At 30.7% G+C, this 15,688-nt stretch overlaps 1 protein-coding gene across 4 annotated transcripts in view; it reads left to right on the forward strand.

Moving 5' to 3' along the window:
• Window positions 1-15,688, forward strand: part of Gbs-76A (Glycogen binding subunit 76A) — a 140,711-nt gene that overhangs the window by 73,151 nt on the left and 51,872 nt on the right. The window contains exon 1 of one of the 4 annotated variants that reach the window (XM_088235743.1): window positions 13,149-13,260. The exons of the other annotated variants lie outside the window; for them this stretch is intronic. The gene's annotated coding sequence lies outside the window, so the exon portion shown is untranslated. Of the gene's footprint in view, window positions 1-13,148; window positions 13,261-15,688 lie in introns of those variants that run through there. 4 annotated transcript variants of the gene reach the window in all.

Raw genomic sequence — 15,688 nt, forward strand, 5'->3', positions numbered from 1 at the left:
GTTTATTTAAGTCAATTAACTGTTACAGCGTGGGTGAGCAATGTAAACTCTAAGCACATTGGCTTTCGTAAGAAATAATTAGTTTACTCCACGTTTGTGGCACTAGAGCGATAAGTTATATGTTTGCAGACAAATATAAACTAGATTTCCCCCCATAGGTAGTTATTAAGAGACTAACATATTACAACAGAGATGGAGAACATTTTAAAGAAGGGAATATGGAAATCTGTGCACAGGGCGTTTCTTAGTCACGTGAATCTCACCCACCATCAATAAAGGTGTCAGCCTTTAAACTTCTCAAATATTAACAGGTTAAAGAGTTGAAGAAATATTGATGTTCAAGCATGGACAAAATAGTAAATGTTACACATTTTCTCTTACTTTTCTTACGGATTACCTACTCTAATTACTGGGTATTTTCCTTTAAATTTTTTTTCTCTTTTTAATTGAACGATTATTTTTTTTCGTGTTATGTAGGTATGCGTTGAATAAATGATTTGCAATGTACATAAACGTATAAAATAAATGAATTGAAATTAACAAATGAGAACGAAAATAATCATCGACTGTCTAACGATATGGTAGGCGAACGCGTCAACCACTACATAACGAGGCGGACTTATCTCCACTCGACTTCCTTATTCAGGATTTTTATCTGAGAGCAGCCATCGAATCGAAAAGACTCGTCAAGGATTCAGGTTATATTTCACACATAGAACTGTATTCTTTGCCCGCCGGACACAGGGTTCGGTTTTTTTCTGGCAGGGTGAACGTGAAATATGATTTTTAAAAGTTTTTAACCGTAATATTTCATTGTTCCTGGAAGCTGAACGCTCTCCGTAATCTGGTAGCCTTAGCATCTTTGAGCTGAAAGAAGGTAATCCGGAAGTACATACATAAAGCGTACTTAATTGGATTGAGAAAAGAGGGAAGTCAATTCTTTACTGACTGGGATTAAATTGATTGAAAATGATCAATTCGCCGAAATGATTACAAAACTTTTTAAAAGCCTTAATATTATTTTTGGAAGCCACTTAGTGGCTTTCAAAATAATTTTAAGGCCTTTAAAAAATCTGTAGATCTAACAGGACCTATAACAGGGCCACGGATAGTAGCGAGAAGCTCTATTCGATGGAGCATGTCCTATATGCTCTAGCAAGAGCCAGAAGAGGTTACCTTTGTCCGCTTAAAATAATTCGCATGAAATATTGAAACTCACATCGGTGTGCCCAGCAGCCAGCTGCAAAGCACGCGATGCCTAGGAAAATGGATTTATAATAGACCGTTGAAGTTTCAAAACGACAACCCCCAGCTGGCTCTGGCCAAGCGTGCAGCTTTGTGAAAAACCATATTTCCCAAATGCACAGCTTTCCGATACTTACGACAAAGTAATTTTGCATCATGACAACGCTCGGCCACATGTTTCAAGGCCAGTTAAAAAACAATTGGAAACGCTTAAATGGGAAGTCATACCCCACACGCCGTATTCACCGGACATTGTTCCTTCCGATTACTATTTATCCCTATCTATAACTCATGGTCTGGCTGAGCAGCACTTCTATTCTTACGAAGATGCCAAAAATGGCTCAATTCGCTGATAACCTGAAAAGATAAGTCTTTCTTTCTAGATGGTATAAATTCTATGACATATACAATTTTTTTAAATTATAAATAAACCATTAATTGTCTCGAAAAATCAGCGAGAACCCATTCAAGTTCCCAATAGATAGCTCATTACAATAGTAAATGTTTTGCATTATTTAAAATATATTTTATTTAAAAAAATGTCTATCTTATCCCTAGGTTTGGCTAAAATATTACAGGTCACCTTGGCGATAGCCGGTTGCATTTTACAATGATAAAATGTGTTTACTCAATTCTATCCTAATTTATTTACTTTTTTTTTTAATACACACAAATGTTTGAGAATTCACGCGTTGATATTTTCCTGAGGACGTAGTCGTTATATGGTATATATTATATTTTGAATGCATTTTAAATGCATTCTATGCTTGGGTATATAATATATACATATTACGTATATGACCGTGTTTACCTAACTGGCTGATCTAATATGGACATATTTCGTTTACTCTTGGATAATATTTATTCAAAATATTTTTATGCAAATGAGGGTGTTAATTCACCTATTTGCTTTGCCGTTTAAAAGTCATTTCTATTTTCAATTTTTCTAAAATAATCTCTGACCAGGATCTTCTTAACCGTATTTTGTGAGAAAAATCGTAATTTTTATTTACTCTAGTAAATATTGATCGACTTCATAAACAGTAGACGGAATTTCTTTAATATGTTTATGGTGACGTTGCTCATAATGACTAAGTACAAATTTATCAATTTACAATTACAATATTTTAATTTAAATTTATTTCAACAGAGAGGGCAAAAGCTTTTAAGAAGGGAATATGGAAGTCTTGGCATTTACAGGGCTTATGACCTGTCATCGGCTGGTTTAAGTGGCTACTTTACACACTGTGTAACATTCACCATTCTGCCCATGTTTGAACATCCACATTTCCTCAACTCTTCCATCTGTTGACTTTTGTGAAGTAAAAGAGCTGAAACCTTTATCACGTATTTTAAGTTTGTCCAAATGTTCGAAACTAGCCAATATATGAATAATATATTGTGTTCCCTTCTCTCTGCCTATAAAATACTGTAAATCGAAACTTTATTGCTTTAAATTTAGAAATTTTAATTCAGATTTAATGTTTTAAATACTAAATTAGTAAAATTTGATTACAGTTTTACTTGATTTATTTCGGATGGTCTGAAAAATAGAACCGTTTAATTTTAATGACTGAAAATCATTAAAAAAAAACAAGAATTTAAAAAAGTGTAGTATTTGTACTGCCTTCAAGTGTCAGTCTTGGGAAACCACGAATTATTAAAATTAAAAATAATGTTGGCTTAATCGGGAACCTGACCGTGGACATCATACACTACAATTCAATATGTTTACTTTTACACCACGAAACATTAAAAATGATTGGTAGAAAGAAGTCCACTGTATTTTTTATCTAAAATATAAATATGCATAACAATATAGTTCATGTTATTGAAATTCATGTTATTTTTTTAATTTGATATTTATTTAATATTAATTTTATATTTGAATCACTAACTTTGTGATTATTCATTATAATAAAATAAATAAAAACAATTTGTTTTTATTCACTAACTTTTTTATTTGTATTTTTCACCGACCGGTTTCAAAGAAGGAGCTTGTTTTCTTTGAAACCGGCCGGTGAAAAAAAAATGTTAGTGGTTAAAAACAAAGATGCTTTATTTATTTTATTTATGATATTTATTTATTTATAAACCTTTAAGAATTACATTCATTTAACAAAATAATTATTCTTTTTTAAATTCCCATTCTACTGTTAACGACCATATTTTTAACATCTTTGGTAAAGGTTGTCTGAGTCTTTCGTTTAGTTTTGTCTGGCAGTTTATTATTTCCAACTCAGTTTATTTTATTTTTTATTTTTTTATTTATTTGATTTAATAGCATAATAATACATTTTTACAATTTAAAAAAATTTCACTTGTTATATTTTTACTAAAACTAAAATCCCACCAAGCCACTTTTTGTAGCTTGTTGGTGAAGATTATATTTATACTGACTTAATAATATTATTTACATTTATAAAAACAATGAATTACATATAAAAATTAACAGCCGGAAAGATCAGAATAAACATGTTTATACAAATAATAATATATAAATTTATTTTTTAAATACAAGAAAATACATGAAAAAATAAAATATTTATACCTAAGCTACTATTCATATATAAACTCTTGATCGAGTAGCCACTCTCTTATTTTGCTCTTGTTACAATGTGAGTTAAATTTAAGTTCTTTTGGTAATAAATTAAAAATTCTAGGTACTAAATATTTGAGAGTTCTATTTCCATATTTATTGCATACTTTTGGTACTACCAAGCCATCATTAGACGTGAAGCGTGTATTATGGTTATGTTTGAGAGGAAACTTGAATGAATTACTATGAAATTGTTCCAAAATGATGCAAAGCCACATTAGTCAGTGAGAACGACTCTTAAATCAATGTTCTATACAACGTTTCGTACAGTAGGTATATTTAAAAAAAAAAAAAGGTACATATAGACATGCTACAACGTAATATGAGAGCATGCTATTATTGAACAATTGCTACCTAGTGGCATGTGTGTCGAAAAAATTGCTACTATTTAGCATGCTTAAAAGCATGCTGACAAATCGACCAACGGTTGATTTTTCAGCCCGCTACCTTAGGCGGGGGCGGAAGGAGGAATGCGCAAGTTTGACACATTTGCTAATAAACAAGCTAGTATAGATCAGTCGTTCGGGGCATTGCAAGCAAAATGATTATTTTGTTTGGTTCGGTGCGGATAGCCGTTTGGTTTTTCATGTGTTCCTCTATACGGGTAGAGAACCTGCTTGTAAATAACATGCGTGTTGGAGTGTTTGTTTTGAGCGTACATATTCAGTAGCATGCGGTCGATCATCGATCGGTGTTGAATGAGATCAGTTAACGTCGATTGACAGTTCCTACTACACCAAATTGATCCTGATCATGATTGATAGACCGGTAATGGTCGATCAGCCAAAGCTACCACACCGATCGTTGATCATTGATCGATTGGTGTGGCAACATCTTAAAACGAGCATGCTTATATCAATCAGATGTGTATGAATAGTTAAAGAGCATACTTATCTTGATCATGCTCATAGGCATGCTGTTTTAGTAGCATGTCTCTCTGAACCTGTAGTACTCGCTTTGAGTTTGCTCAATACGTAAACATTTACCTGATTACATTTAAATATATAGTAACCGTTGAGGTATCTCCATCTTAGAACAGGCTGAGCCATGTTAGATGGAGACTATCATAAACAGAGAACACTCCGTTTTCATTTTATATTAATTAGTTTTATATAGATTCCATTTTATTAAATATGTGTACTAATTTTATGCAATAAATTTATTAAAAAAAAATATATATATATAAGTAGAGTAAACATGAGCGTTCGAAATATGTTCCCTCAACCTGCGGCCAATTCTGTTGCGAGCGTTCACTGGCTACTTTTCTCATCGCAATTACTAAAATGCCTATTTGTACGCTAAGATACTGCACAAACCGATCTGGAAAAGATAGAAAAAGCGATGGTATAACCTTTCACCGTTAAGTAATGCTTTTATCTTAATCAATACTTTTTGAAAAAAGCTATTTTAATGTCAAAAAACGTCTTATTGATATGTTACCAATTCGTGAGTTATCCTGTTCCTGTTTCTGTCCTGCTCAGTTAGTCGGGCTTATAGTGGAACGATAAACAAAGGTGACGCATATGCGGAAGAGGACGACATACTGAATAGAACTTACAGTAGACCGATGTAAACAGTCCGTGCTTTTATCTGTACTACTTGTTTTGCTTGTCAAAGTCGACGTGATATGACGTGACGACACTTGCTCCCTTGTTGGTCATTCCATTCCTTTGGGCACGACTTTTTAGCTCGTATTTGTATGTAGTTTTATCTCTATTTATTATATCTCAATGATAGTAACCCCTTATTTAATTATTAAATCGCAATAGAATTCCATTAAATTTCGTCAAACAAACAAAATTATCGCTTTAATCTACTATATTTTCTTACTTATAAAAGATACATGGGACATTAAAATGGGTCAAATTGCTAATTTTGCGTTCGAGTATTTTCAAATTTCAAAGAGGTTAAAAATCTGAAATATATTATTGTCAAACAGAAGAACATGCAGCGTGGGTGGTGAATCGGTACAATCTCTACATAAAAAGGATCACGATGTTTTGTGTATGCTTCGAGTGCCAGAATATTCGGCAATTTGCGATATGACGTCTTTACCATTTATTGTCACGTGTTTTGCCGTGTCACATGCACAAAAATACAATTAAATTATTTAAATAATAAACTGATCAAAAAAGCAACTCGCGCAGAGTTCACGTGATTTTTTAAGTAAATTCGTAACATCTTAGTACTAATAAAATCGTTTAATACTATTACGTTTAATATTTAAAAAATATCCAGAACTCGCTTAAATTGATTTGAAATATTCTACCTCTTACTATTTCTTTTATTTCCTTAAGTAATTCATTGTTTCAATCCCTTGTACAATGAGTTTTGAAACTGTTTTTCTCTTCATTGTTTCAATCCCTAGTACAATGAGTTTTGAAACTGTTTTTTTCCTCATTGTTTCAATCCCTTGTACAATGAGCTTTGAAACTGTTTTTCTCCTCATTGTATATCTTAACTTTTTTATCTCTAGTTTCGTATGCATGGCAGTGTTGGCTAATTTTTTTTTCTGTGTCCAGGCAGACGAAAAAAAAAATTGTGTGTGTGAAATTAAGTATTATTAAGTCATTTTAGATTTGAGCAATCACTAAGATAGACCAAAAAAGGGTCTATCGTGTTTGTTGCCATGTCCATCCTTTTCACTTTATTATTTATCTATGTATATTTTGAACCACATCACGTTAAAACGAGTTAATGCCCATCGTCTCTGTTTATGTTATGAGGATGTTTGTGGATCTCCATAACCTTTTTTTTATTTTCAAGTGCTCTATTAAAATTCGTAAATCAGCAACGGTCAACAGTCAGCGTTTCATCTGAACCGTTAAATGTAATGTTTACGAATGGGTTCCTTACATTTATTTAAGTCATGTCTCGTATCCGTTTGTTTTTACGATTCGCTTTGCGCTGAATTAAAGATTCATACTCGCATATCTACACTTATATATTTTTTCAAACCGTACGTGCCAAAATATGTACAAATTACAAACATCATTGGCCTTTACGCGCAAATGATATATTTATTGAACTTACGAGTAAAATCAGTGACAAAAGATATGGAAAACATTTTAGAGGAGGAAATATGAAAGTCTAGGTATAAAGCTTATTATCTTTTATTTGCTGGTTTCAGTTTCAGTGCAGCAGAGCAGCGTTTATTTTATAATCAAAAAATACATAAATAAAATAAAATACATAAAATAATTTGTTACCCACTAAGTCTAAAGACTTTTTTTATTTTTTTATTACAGGTTTAAATAACATTTATTTTATTTGTATTTTACAGATTTATTTATAAACAGGCACTATAAAGTATCAAGAAGATATTTCTTCAGTTCTTTTTTTTTCATTTGAAGATTTTTCATGTTGATGATAGTTTGTGGGAGATCATTGAACAATCTTGGAACAACGCAATTTAATGTTCGCTCTCCGAAGTAATTTGTTATTCGGATAACAGACAGGGAGCCCTTAGTTTTTAATCTAGTGTTGTGAGCGTGGGAAACTCTTTTTTTATATTCCGGATCAACAAAGTGATCTACAATCAATTTGTAGTCACAAAGCTGTTTTACCGGCAGGACATTACAGAATTTAAAATATACACTTTCGCCCATATGTTTCGCCTCACGGATTATGCTATCCGATACGATCCCCCTCAACAGTCTCACCTGAATATCATAAATTTTACCCAGATGAGACTGGAAGGTGAGACCCCAGACACGCACTCCGTAAGATATAATGGATTCAATGAGCGAGGTATATATGTATCTTAACGTTTTGAAAGGTAGTATGCTTTTAATTTCATAAATCACCTTAAGCCAGTACCTTAATCTGTCGCAGATTCCATCAATATGAACACCCCAGCTAAATTTAGAATCAATAATTAATCCTAAATATTTATGATTATTTACAACATCTATAATAGGACAATTACATTTATCTGATTCTATATTTAAATTTGAATGAAGGCAAGAATTTATATGAGCTTGTATTTCTATTTCAAATTCACATTTAGTAATATATGGTGAGGATACATGAACAATTTTAGTTTTTTAAGAAGTAAGAGGCAACTTTACACACTGTTTAACATTCACCATTTTGCCTATGTTTGAACATCCATATTTTTCAATTCACCATTTTGCCTATGTTTGAACATCCATATTTTTCAATTCTTCCATCTGTTGATTTTAGTAAAGATACACAGTGCGTAAAGTGGCCACTTAAATCAGCCAATGACACGTCATATTTGACACTTTATATACATTTAAAATAAATATACATACAAGGGCATATTTATCATTAAAATCATTCTTATGTTGTTGAAATTCCATTTGTCGATGCGTTTTGAAGCTGCAAGACTTTTTGTGATGTTAACTATCATATTATTTTTATCATTTTATGTAAATGTTATCAACTATCAAATATCTAAATTTAGTAAATGGGGTCTAGAATTTCAACCGTCCATGCGCTCAGTAGCTGCAAGACTTGTTGTTATCTAACTTCCAACTTTATAAATTTGATTTTTATTTCGTTTTTAAAATATCACTTAAACTCTAAACTTCATTGTCAAATAAAAAAATTAAAAATAAAAATGTAAATAGGGGCTAGATTTCTCTAGATTTCTTATTGTCCATGCGCTCTGTAGCTGCAAGACGTTCAGTTATCTAGCTCATATATATCATAATTGTTATATATCATAATTGAAGACGTGGAACTAGAATCCCAACCGTCCATGCGCTCTGTAGCTGCAAGACGTGGTGGGATATTTATTTATTGTACAGCGCCCTTGAGGTGATTTTCACAAAAATGGCGCTATATAAATTATCCATACATTATATTAAGGGCGGGCATATTGCCTTAAGGCAATTTCTTCCTACCTACCCAAACCGTTCTGTTTGAGAAAATTATAAATACATGGACATATTGAATCTTACAATTTTATACAAAAATTAAAACAAAGATTAATTAAATAATGATAAATTAACACAATACATAAACCGTGTAAACGCCTAGACTCCTATGTTTCCTTCTTTAAAATGTTTTCTATCCCTGTTGTAATTTGTTAATCTTAATAACTTCTTGGGTGAAATCCAGTATTTTGTCTACAAACATTTGGACAAACTCTAAATATTGTAATAAAATCAGTGTCTTACAAAAATTGTGGCATTTGTCATGTGTCATCACACAGATTTTACAACCAGAACCAGAACGAGCGTTTTTTACTCGATGGCCACTCTCAGGTAAAAATCCTGAAAAAAAAAAATTAAGCGGAGACAAGTCTGCCTCACGGTTTAGTGGTAAGTGCACTTGCTTACCATTACTGAGGTCCCAGATTTAATTCCCGACAAGGTCGACGAAAAAAAATACTTTAAAGGGTTTTAGCATCAATATTTGATGATTCTTTGGCTTGGATCGCTGATACGATGCGACTGGGCTACTGATGCGGGTCCTTATGTTCCAATGGGTTGATAGAGAGAATTATTGAAACTAATGCAAAATTTCAAACATGTATCGATATTCGCATTATCGCAATTAGACTATGAAATATTATTTTTATTTAGGCATCTTTGATATGTTAAATCAAATTAATAATGTTAATTGAAGTAAAAGAATTGCATGTAAAAAAATGACTTCTTCTATATGTGAATAAGGAAGTTTAGTTCTACTGTAAATTGTGTATAAAAAATGATTTCTTACACCGGCGAAGTTTCTACAAAATATATATGAAAAAATAATTAAAATGAACTACTTTAAATGACCTCATCATGTCTTTTAATTCAACAATGATACAGTGTTGTGATAGATTTCCGGTTTCCAGGAAGCCAACCCAACAATCGAGACAACTCATTACGCCACGCGCGGAGAAAAAGAAGAAAAAAAAAGTCGTAGCGATGATCATACAATACATAGAAAAAAAGACTTAGTTTGATAGTACATTGACAAAAAAATAGACTGATCTTCCTAATCGCATTGTAACAAATGAATATCTTCCATATGTGAATTGTGTTAGTTTTCCTTCGTCAAAAGTAATCCATAACCCTTCCTTAACATTATTCCCATTACTGTACACTCATTCAATGCACGGAATAAATTATTCATAAACTCTCAATCTTTTTGTCTTACTACATAATATCCTGTGCAATGAGGGGGGTTATTTATGGCCATCCGAAAATAAATTATTAAATTGGTGTTGATGAAAATTTATTTGATTCGATTAAGGTAAATGGACTCTCCAATTGATTGAGTCAGACATGCTCGGATTGATCCGTCAAAATGGTTCAAATAAAATTTTGATGTTGATGATATTATTTTCAAACTCATCAGACAGGCGTCTTGTTTTTCCTGCAAAGCTACAAAAACATCATTATATATGTAAATAGATACTTAATTTGTAGGTTAAAACATATTTTTTTGCGTTTGCATTGGTGGAAAAATGGCACCAAAATAGTTTTACTTGTAAACATTACACTTTTGAAATAAATCCTTTTATATTTATGTAACGGTTGTTTTTTTTAAAGAGTGATCAATTTTAAATTAAAATAAAAGAACCTTTTTTTGCGTTTAGTTAAATAATGAAAATACGCATTTATTTAAAATAAATTTGAACACAATTTTATAACCAGATTTACATGTGTTGATGGCACATTTGTACCAAAATTTAAAAATAAATATGGACAGCGAACGCAAGATTATATACATATATCAAAATATTTCATATGCGGCCAGATGGTTTGAAAACATGTCTTAATAGAAATAAAATTATGGTTTTGTTACTAAAGTGATTAAAGACTTTTGTATAACTAATAAAAAAATGTACGTTTTTATATTTCGCCTGTAAATTGTTGTTTTTTAATCTAATCTTACATTTTTATATTTATTTATTTTTTAGATCTTTACCTGAATACTTTTAATTGCTGTATTATTTCACACATGTTTATATTTTAAGTTTCAATTTATTTTGTTTCATTTTTACATTTTATCTTGTTTTAGTTGCATTTATGAGCACTTACTATTTTTCTCTTTCAATAATGAAAACTACAATAATTATATTTATTTTATCTGTTTTATTTATTAATCAATATATTTTTAATAATTAGTACATGATTTTTTATTCTAATACAAATTTACTTTTATGCATCTAGTAAATGTTATAACTGTAACTCTCCAAAAAAAAGAGACTAACTGAACACTAATTTTTAATATAAAATTCCACATTTGCTAGGGTTGTTCTAGTGCTATGCGTTCCATAGTTAATTTGATAAAGAGTACAAATGGATAAAAATACTACCATTATTAGTTTGAAAAGAGAAGATATTACCAATCAAAAGTTCTATCTCGACAAATAAACACCGTTATGCGTGAACATGTTATTTTTTTAAAAAAGGTTTCACCTAATAATGCATAACTCTAAATATTCAAACTAGTTAGTGTTTGGTCTAAAAAATATGTTTTTACTTATTTACTATTATAACGTCTTTAAAATTTGCTCATTGCGCTTTTCGTTGTAGTAACTGTTATTTTTTCAATTTCGCATTTCAATAATCGAATTCTCAGCAGAATGCAACTCAGACAAAATGTTTCAGCAAGTGGAGCAAGTGGATAGCAAAATAACAACTAAAAATGTTTACAGTGAGATTATACAAGCTGAGACAGATTTTTTTATTATTTTTTTATTTATACAAAAACTAACAATAACTAGATCGCGCCAAACTAATAATAAATTAAAGTTTATCGGCGCGTTTCTAATAAAAATAAAAATAACTGGAAATTATCATAAATAATAAATTAATACAAAAAAATATGAGTTCTAAAAATGTCAAAAGTATTACTGCAAATTTATGTAAAAAAACAGAAATAAAGTTTACACATTTTCTCACTTTAAAGTTTTGATTTTCGATGGGGAAGTCCTTTAATCGTTTGCTTCTTTGCTCGAAACTAGTTGAGTTCTGTGCCTCAGTGGGAAGCTTGTTAAACAGTCTTGATCTAATAAATTCTGTTGTTCAGCTTCCATAAAAGTTTTGTGCTTTAGAGTACCAGTTTCATGGCTAAAATCGGCCTTGTTCGATGTTGGTAAATAAGCAGGGGTTTTTCTTCATCAAAGAACTTTATTTTCAGCTTATAATAGTGGTATAGTTGCTTCGCCGGAAGTACTACACAATGCTTAAATAGGATTGCGTCATCGTCATCCATGATAAAAAGAATTCCAACAAATTCTTAAGAAAGGTCAATACATAAAATATAAACAAATATATAAACACTCGCATGGCGACACAGTTTAACTGCATTATCCCTCTTAAATCAACCTTCTCTGGTAAAAAAAAAAAACAACATAGTGTAATTGTTCCAAAAATATATAATGATTTAATGCCAAATATAAAGGATTCAACATGAAAAACAAAATTTAAAATGAAAATAACTGCGCATTTAAAAAGTGTAGCGAAAGATTTTTTAGAAAAAAATATGAAGACTAATAAACGTATCACTTTATATAATTGGTATTCATATTATTTATATTCTTACGTATTACATTATTTTATATATATTTTTTATTGTATATTTCACTATATTATTCATGTTTAAGCAACATTATGTATTCTTAGCACATATACTTGTGTAAATTTTAAAGTTATATCTGTACCTCAAAGGCAGACGGATGCAAATCCAGAATTTGATAAAATGACATTTCCATTTTCGTATCCAGTTTATGATCATGTTCATTCATTTTGAAGAAACATAAGTCTTATTATGAAAGAACCAATGTATTATGAATACAAATTAATGCTATAAATTATTAGAAATCACTTAGAGAAAGTAGATTCTTTAGATTTTTGTTGAACATTTAACTTTTGGATTAGGATCCGCCTGCCTCTGAAGTACATATATTAGTATAGAACTACTTACACTTTAAAACATAAAAAAATCTCCATCTTAGAAGGGGCTGAGCCATGTTTAATGGAGACTATTCGAACCAGAGGACGCTCCGTATTAATTTCCTAATCCACTAGTTCTATATAGAATCACTGGAATTAAATATATATACTTATTTATGTAATCAATTTATAAAAATAAATAAAAATATCAACATAAATAAAAACAAGTATGTGAATGAAGCATTCAGTATAGTTAAATATACATTCTTGATTAGTATATTAAAAAAACCTGATGTGTGGATTACAGTTACTCGATGGCCATAAAGGCTATTATGGGGTCTGAACAACTTTTGAAACGATTGACAACTTTCCAAGTAAGAGAAGTAACTTCTTACCTAATAATAACCAAACTGTGTATTTCTTCCTTTTTTATAGATTCCTCTGAGGAAAAGGATACTTAATCACATATCTACAGGACTTATATTGACCATATCGAGTCTGTCCAACACCGTTTTCTAAGAAAAGTGGCATGGTTGCTCGGATTACAAAGGGGTAATTATTCCTATTTTGAAATAGAGCAATCTCTTAATCTGTCTTCATTGGAGAAACGTAGAACTGAGATGGACCTTATATGCATTTTCAAAATACTTAATGCTTTAAGTGATGTCTCATCTCTGTTGCAATCAATTTCTTTACATGTTCCCAACCGCGTCACCAGAAGTCAAAATCTGCTATTTATAAAATCTTCTAAGAGCAACTTTGGTTTTTATGCCCCAATGTCCAGAATGTGTAGATTAGTCAATTCATCACACGACTTGGAATTTTTTGGGATAGATCTTCCGGCTTTTCGTAGATCTCTTCGCGACTAAACAGTGTGGGATGAAGTTGGATTGGCATGGTTTAGCTCAAAGTTTCAGGTCTTTAGTTTTAGTATATTTTAATATATTAATATAACAATTATTGTTTTTCCCTTGTTTGTCTTTGTTAAATAGTTTTATGTCCTTTTTGTTCAGTTTCTTGCATTTATGTTTCTTCATGTAACTGTTTTAATTGGCTTGGGCCGTATATATATAGATAAAATAAATAAATAAATATAGGTATTATGTGACGAATCGGCGTATCACGTTATTTTAACTGTAGATAATAATGATTTTCTGATATACCTAATAATAGTTTTCTGATAGACATTCTCTTACTGGATCTGTCTTTTTCCATTTACAAACATAAGATAATTCTGTGTTATGTTATGTTTTACCACAAAAAGTATTTTACTGACTGGACTATAAACAAAATAGGTACTTTTATAAGGCAAACGTAAAAAAAAACATTAAATAATAATTTAGTAATGTAGTTAATTAATACCGTTTAATATTAAACTAGGCAATACTAGCAAAATGTCCACCTTGTTTTATTTAACAATCTTACAGACGGTAAACTAATTGAATTCTTAAATACCCGTATTTGTGAATTCGCTACTTATAGGTATAGGCATGAAATCTGATCCCACCACAAACGACACAACACGGCATAGTTGAATTTAAATCGTCAGTTGCGTACTAAGCGACGAAGTCTACAGAATAACTAAATGCCAAAACGTAAAACGACTCATTTATGAGTAGTTTAGTCGGCTTCAGTTTGATACGCGTAAGCGGTTTTAGGGCTATTATGATATGAAAATATTTAATTGTGTGACCTACTGTTCATTGCGGATCGAACCGTTCTCTAAAACTGTCAAAGTAGGTACTAGTTAGATGTTTCGATAATAATATTTATAACAGTAACTTTTAAACGCATAAAATATATCGCTCTAATTCGGATGCCTATTCGATTGTTCAACCTGTTATTTGCTTTGGTTTGAAATCAGCTCTCAAGTATATATTAGTAATTTGTAAACAATTCTTATAACAATAAAAAGGCCCAACACAAGTTTTTAAGATTTATGAATTTCCAATAAAACATTCCAATTGAAGAGCTAAACTATAAATGTTTAATGAAGCAGTTAAAATTAACATGTATATGTGATAGAAGAGAAATATTAGATTTAGTGCTGCTTTTTTAAGTTATTAAATAATGTTCTCGACAGTCCCGAACTTTTAATTATGTGAATTTTTATGTGAAACAGCGTAGGACGAGACAAAATACTACTTTTTCTGTTGATTTGCATAGTTCAAACTGTGCTAAATACTCACCTATTCTACGGCTCCACGTTTCAGCAAACAAACATGGGAACTTAGATTTATTTAATTTAATTTTTATACAAATTAAAATCATAACTTTTTAATCAATTCTTTTTTTTTAAATTATAAAAAAGTACTAAGTGTTATACTTGTTTTACGGTTTATACTATGATACATCGCATCTGTTACTTCAATACTATTTGTATTTAAACTCTTTATTTATTGTTAATTTTCTGCATACCTATGCTGTAATTTTTTGTTTAATTTTCCTTTGTTATTTCTGTATTTTCTGGTGATTTTTTGTGTCTATATTTTTTTCACTTATGTACAGGTGTTTTGTGTTTTGTTTCATTATAATGGTTTTTTTATTATTATTTTATACTTTGCTAAAGACGTAAGCCGTCGAAATAAATAAATAAATAACTTCAACAATATTTTGAGTTTGTCCAAATTTTTGTAGACAAGGACTGGATTCAACTCCCTGGGGAGCTGTTTATATTAACATATTACAACAGAGATGAAGAACATTTAAGAAAAGGTAATATAGAAGTCTAGGCATCTACAGGGCTTATGACCTGTCAATGGCTGGTCTAAGTAGCCACTTTACACACTGTGTAACATTCACCATTCTGCCTATATTTGAGCATCTATATTCCTTCAATTCTTCCATCTGTTGATGTTTGTGAAGTTAAAGAGCTGAAACCTTTATTTATGCTGGTGAGATTCATCTAATTGAATTATTTCACTTACATACTAGGCAACGCCGGAAAATGTTTTTTAATTTTTTTTATATATTTTTTAAT

This window comes from Micrasema longulum, unplaced genomic scaffold (genome assembly GCF_059751315.1).
Source record: "Micrasema longulum isolate JH-2025_06_02 unplaced genomic scaffold, ASM5975131v1 h1tg001431l, whole genome shotgun sequence".
Taxonomy (NCBI): domain Eukaryota; kingdom Metazoa; phylum Arthropoda; class Insecta; order Trichoptera; family Brachycentridae; genus Micrasema; species Micrasema longulum.